Source organism: Micropterus salmoides, unplaced genomic scaffold, assembly GCF_014851395.1.
Source record: "Micropterus salmoides isolate LMB-PRFRI ecotype aquatic unplaced genomic scaffold, ASM1485139v1 Ms_hic_scaffold_3889, whole genome shotgun sequence".
NCBI lineage: Eukaryota > Metazoa > Chordata > Actinopteri > Centrarchiformes > Centrarchidae > Micropterus > Micropterus salmoides.
Window position 1 is genome coordinate 1,520 of NW_024043249.1, and position 6,079 is coordinate 7,598.

A 6,079-nucleotide genomic window follows, 5' to 3' on the forward strand; every position below is an offset into this window, starting at 1 on the left:
TTCACTCTGCCCCAGGTCTGCTTGTCATGTCAAGTCTCTCTGTTTTCCCCCTGCTCTCTCTCTCTCTGCCTCGTTAGTCTCATGTCTGTCACCTGTGTTGCTTAGTCCCTGTGTATATATACCTGGTGTTTCTGTCTTGTCTTTGTCTGGTCATTGTTCATGTTACCCTCCAGTCTGTTGTGCGTGTACTCTCTACCTGCCTGTAACCAGCCTTGCTTGTCTTGTCTCCCTGTACTTTTGGATTTCTGTTATTCAGCCACTCACCTGTAAATGTGCTCCCTTTTGGTTATATTAAAACCCTTCATTGAACTATACCTGCTCCGCTCTGTGTCCTGCGTTTGGGTCCTCAAACCTGCCTCCACACCACAATCGTGACACCATCAGTGGTTTTTTCCTGTTCCTTCATTATTTTGAAGTTGTTGTCGACAACTAATGGTGGCCGGGGCCTATTTTGGCTGTTTGATAAACTGATTACGAACAATATTGTGACTGGCGGTTTGCTGTGCATGCAAAGCCTGCTTGTCACCCTAGGAGAGAACTCTGAAACTCAAAACCCAAATTGGCAAACTGGTTCCATAATAGAGGCACTTGATAAATAAACACTGTGGCTCCCTCTCTGACCTTGGGCACCACAAGCTGCCATGAATTTTGAGAGCGCAGTGCTTTCTTTGGGCAGTAAAGTATGAGGAACTTTTTGAGGTAAGCTGGTGCCTGACCATGTAAGGCTTTGTAGGTAAGCAGAACAATTTTTTAATTTTCTGGGTTGCACCTGCGAGCACGGATTCTAAGAAGCGCCAGACACATCCAAGAGATAGAAAAGCACAAATGGGCGTCATGAAGACCACAATGCGTTGCAGATCTCTTCAACACTCTGCTGACGCTGCCACACTTTGGATGAAGTGTGCACGGATCACAGTGGATGGGTCTGTTCCTGGCAGCACATAGTCTTGGAAGATACACTCGCAAAGCCATCCAGCCACACATCAGGGTGCTTTGAACCACTGTGTCCACTTATATCTGAGAGGACACTTTAGCTTGCTGGTGGTGTGGGAGAACTAAAGAGAGTGACCTTGTCTCAGAATGCCATCCATCTAGCTTGACAGCATGCAGCGGCGTTGCTATTCTGCATGGAAATGTTGCAGCGTTGTGAATAAAATGCAGAATTAGCTCGCACCCTTTCTGGGACGTCTTTCTCTTTCCTGGCTGTTAGTGCTTCATTCAGATGTTTTTGATTTGGATCTTTTAACCTCTAATGATGACCAGGGGTGCCTCCAATAAAGTTGGCAACCTTAAGATTATGGCTGCAAACCCCTCACACTACCGGATTATTTGGGCCTTAATCGGTTTCAACCAACCTCTTCAAAAAAAACAACTAAAAAAATAGTCGGGAGGGATGAATTGAACCCAAATTCAGATATCCTCTCTTGTGCGGCCAGCATTAGACGCAGGAGAATGGGCACGCTGTCATGATTTGTTCTTGTCTGCTCTGTGTTCTGTATCTCTATCCTTGTTTTAGTCTGCAGTGGTCAGTACCTATCAAAAGTGGTCCAAGGAAAGAAAAGCTGTGAACCGGTGACAAGGTCATGGATGGCCAAGGCTCATTGACGCATGTCGTCCGATCCAACAGAAAAGCAGTCAGATTGCTGAAGAAGGTAATAGCGGTCAGAACACACAGTACACCCCGGTTTGTTGTGTATGGGCCTGCGTAGCTGCAGACCAGTCAGTTTGCCTGCACTGACCCCTGTCCACTGTTGAAAGTACCTACAATGAGCATGTGAGCATCAGATTTGGACCACAGAGCAAAGGAAAAAGGTGGCCTAGCCTTATGAATCACTTTTTCTATATCAAATTGATGGCTGGATATCATAATGTTGCATTAACCTGCATCATTCTGTCTCATTTAATGTTGTGTAATTTCTGTGTTGTGCTGTTTCTCTTTTCCAGGTTCTGGGTAAACATGGTGATGATGAAGATGATGCAGTGACCTACAGCACCGTGAAAGTTCCTCTTCCTGGGGAACACGTGGCACCAGGATACACTATGGAAAGAGGACAAGCCAGCGGAGGCAGTGTGATGCTTTGACATTTAACCCCAAGTTGCAACTTCTGACATATGTCAAAAATAGTAAGTCGCTTTGGATATAATCGTCAGCTAAATGTAATGTGAACATTCGTTAAAGAATGTTTTATGCAAAAATGAGATGATCTCTATCCTGAAATAAATTCAATTCATTCCCTGATGGCAGTGGCCTCTTTCAGAAGGATAATGTGTCCTGCCACAGAACAAAAACACATGTCATATCCATCCTGACCTGTAAACTGAAGCACCATTACAAATAAAGACATTTTAATCCATCTGAACTCAACCATCGAGACTCTGTCGTTTCTCTCTGCCCTTTCTACTTTACAAATCTCTAAACGGGTTGCTTCTTAAAGACAAATGTTTTATCTGCTTCCTCTAAACAATCATTTTTCACTTGCTCATTGTGACACTGTGTCCTTTCCTTTTCCTCTCATATTTCAGTTGTTGCTTTATTTGAGTATCTGGAATTAACACCAGTGAAAATTTAACCCTTGTGTTGTTTCCACAGTTTCCTCTCATTCAGCTGTTTAATTCAACTCTCAAAAGTGACTCAGTCAAGATGAGCGCTTTCCCACTTCCTCTGAGTTTGTTTTAATTACTTTCATACCAGAACATAAAAAAACACAGCACTAGCACATTAAAGTGCCTGACAGCAAGTTCATCAAGCTAAATGTCCCATATATTATGTTCAGTTACATTTCAAGCAGCCAGATAATGTTGTTATTGTGCTACTAGTTAACCTACTGCACCCCCCTTCTGGACTAAAAGGCTTTTTACAGCAATACATCCTGAACATTATCATAAAAGAAGTTGAATAAAAACATTTATCAGTTATCAATGATATGTAATGAAGAATAATATGAACTGTAACTACACTGTTGTCTCTTATGTGTTTGGTTTGTTGACGGTGGCGTAGAGGTCGCTGGGATCAGCTGAGGCTCCAGCAGAAGAAGAGGAAGCTTTCACGCTGCTGTAGGTCACTGCATCATCTTCATCATCACCATCTTTACCCAGAACCTGGAAAAGAGACAAACAGCACAACACAGAAATTACACAACATTAAATGAGACAGAATAATGCAGGTAAATGCAACATTATGATATCCAGCAGCACATAAACACAAAGCTCAATAATGAAACAGCAAACAACATTACAAAAGAGCAACACAACACAAAACAGAGTCAGTCCAGTCAGTTCAGTTTGAAGATGTGCTGTTAAAGATCTGTTTGTACATGTACTGAGCTCCTCTGGCCGCTCGTTGGTGAGATATTTTGTTCTGGACCAAAGTGTTGGACACACTGACATCACAATCCTTACATGTAGACCTGGGCTTTAAAGGGAAAATAAAGAATCTGTCCTGTTTTATACCTGAGAAGTGTTTTCATTCACTGCCATCATCACTAGAACCAATCAGACAGCTTACCCGGCCTTTACTGTTGGTCTTCCTGGTGTAGCTGATGGAGGCGTAGGAAACACCATCTTCAGGATCAGCCTACACAGAGAAGACAACATAATGGCTGCTCAGTAACATGTGGACTTGATTGTGTTCTGGTCTGTTCTGGTGTCGTCCAGCTGCATCATCAGACTCCCCACTTCTTCTCTTGCAGAAAGAACTTAGATTCAAGAGTCACTGTGTGTCTCATAGAGCTACATTTTGAACAACAAATCTAAAAACAGTGAGTGTAACTTTGTCCTGGGTGTAGTGTGAGATCTCACCGTGTCCTGACTGCTTTCTGGACTCACTGCAGGGTTTAAGCTCCGTCCCTGAAAACAACAAACAAACAGAGTCTACTTCCATGTGGTCAAACACTGGCTCTGTGAAGGCTGTTTAGATTTGGATGACTCTGTCAGAGAGCAGCTGATTCAGCTCTGTCATAACTGTAGAAACATTTGATTACTCAGCCGTAAAACTCACAGTGTTTTCATCCATCTGGGTTTTTTTTCCTGAAGAGACAAAAGAGAGTCGACTTTAGCTTCAACAATAAAAATCCAGGTTCATCAAAACTTCTTGTTTATAATATCTGTAGTTGCTCTCACCTTTAGTTTTCTTCCATCTGATGAATCCAACAACAATAACAACAGTTAATAAGAGTGCTGCAACTCCCACAAACACAATGATGAGCCAAAAAGCTGGAAAGAAAAAAAAATTGACAGAACAGATTTAGTTTAGATGGTAACATAGGTCCATGCGCATAGGATGTTTTTTTTTATTAATTCTTGAAGTGTCTATTTTAAGATTCTGCCATTTAACAGGCTGAAATAATGTCCCATGGGGTTTATTTTTAACCCTTTATTATACTTATTGTCAACCTGAACCCAAAATAAACAGAAAACAGCGTAACTTTTGAAGCAAACAACATACAGAGACCAATGAGTAAATTTTTTCCACACAAATCTGACCCAAGGAATTCAGTTAAATGGTTACTGTTAGGATTCAAACACATCTTGACTCTATTTCAGGACAATAACAGTGCGAAAATAGCAAAAAAAAGACCACAGCTAAATATTTTCTTTTAATTAACCTCAGAGGGGACAACTTTTGTAAAAACTTTCCCCGTGGTAATTTTACTGCCTTCAGTGACATTAAGGGGGAGCAAAGGGAGAGGGGTCATATCCACACAGTATTTGAGATAAGAGACTCTGAAGCAGCAACTTCACCCACAAATACCCTTCATACTGTAGACATTGGAGGTCTTGGTATGGATAAAACTGGGTTCATGAAAATTGTTATAAAAGATTAATAGGTAACTTGGATTAGAGATTTAATTCCTTCACCTCAAAATTTACAATTTAAATTGTGTTACTGTGCAAAATGCTGACTGACAACAATAATAAAGTTGACAGCGATTATTAGTGTTGGAATATTAATATAATTTCAGTGCAAATGTTCTCTGCATTTGTCTGCAAAGTTACTTCCATTTTTGATAAATGTTTATCCTGCTGAAGGTCATGGGGGACAAGACAAATCTAATTGCATTAAATTTACCTGCTTGGACTTTAACAACAAGCTCTTGGTGTGAGATGACAGTGCTACCGAAGCTTTAGACAAACGCCAACAGAAATCACAAAATGACTCCTGGAAAGCATCAAACTGTGTGTGTTCAAGGATTTCCCAGTCATGTTTTTTCAGTACCAATCCTGATCTGAGTCTAAGTGCCCATGCAGACCTTTATCTCATGCATTTTCAAATTAATTATCTGCATAGTTTTTCCTTATGGCTGCACAGTGCACCATAGTGTAAAATGCAGGGGGAGCAAAGTAAGCTTTCACTTCACACTACCATATGAAGGATATTTGTGACAAGATACCATTGATATTGGAGAGCTTGCGTATGGACACAACTGGCTTCATCAAAACTGTTCAGATTCATAGGTAACTTGGATCATTTACAAGCCTCAAACGCTTCTACGTGGTAAATCATCATCATCATCATCAATAAAGGACTCCCTATGCCTGCACAAATCTCAGACAGTTTGATCTGAATGTACTATACCTTCCTGTTTCCTAATCAGTGTATTTTGTGTGACAAGATAGAAACAAAGGTCAAGGGCAAAACTGAACATCTTACGAAGTTTCAGAGTTGGAATCACGAGTGGGGGCTAGTAAGAGATGTGATTGGGCCAGCCCAATGTCAGTACAGAAAATTACCCAATGGGCGACTGTCCATGCTTTATGGGATGATCTTTGGCACGTTTTTTTAAAAACAGTTAATATAAATAAATAATTTACGTTACACCAGCCCCAAACAGCATTTGCCTGGTATGCCAGATTACCAGTCCAGCCCTGATGGCGGACATGTTCCACACATGCGCAGTAGATTGGTTGTTGCCCTGGTAGCGGTAGTCGCCGTGTGGATCTGGTGCAGATATGACAAAAAACAGGAGGCACACGGACGCCTGCGCAGACTCTATGCATACCCCCTCTGATGACGACTTTTTCGTCACGTTGACTCTAGCGGACCCTCGCGTACTTGCACACACGGAAACTATAATCCTTG

General features: G+C 41.5%; 1 long non-coding RNA gene across 1 annotated transcript; it reads left to right on the forward strand.

The window, feature by feature from the left end:
- Positions 1–245: 245 nt before the first annotated feature.
- On the forward strand, positions 246–1,976 carry LOC119885053. Its single transcript, XR_005441161.1, has 3 exons — positions 246–266; positions 1,517–1,652; positions 1,945–1,976. It is a non-coding gene; the product is annotated as an uncharacterized LOC119885053 (long non-coding RNA).
- Positions 1,977–6,079: the final 4,103 nt, after the last annotated feature.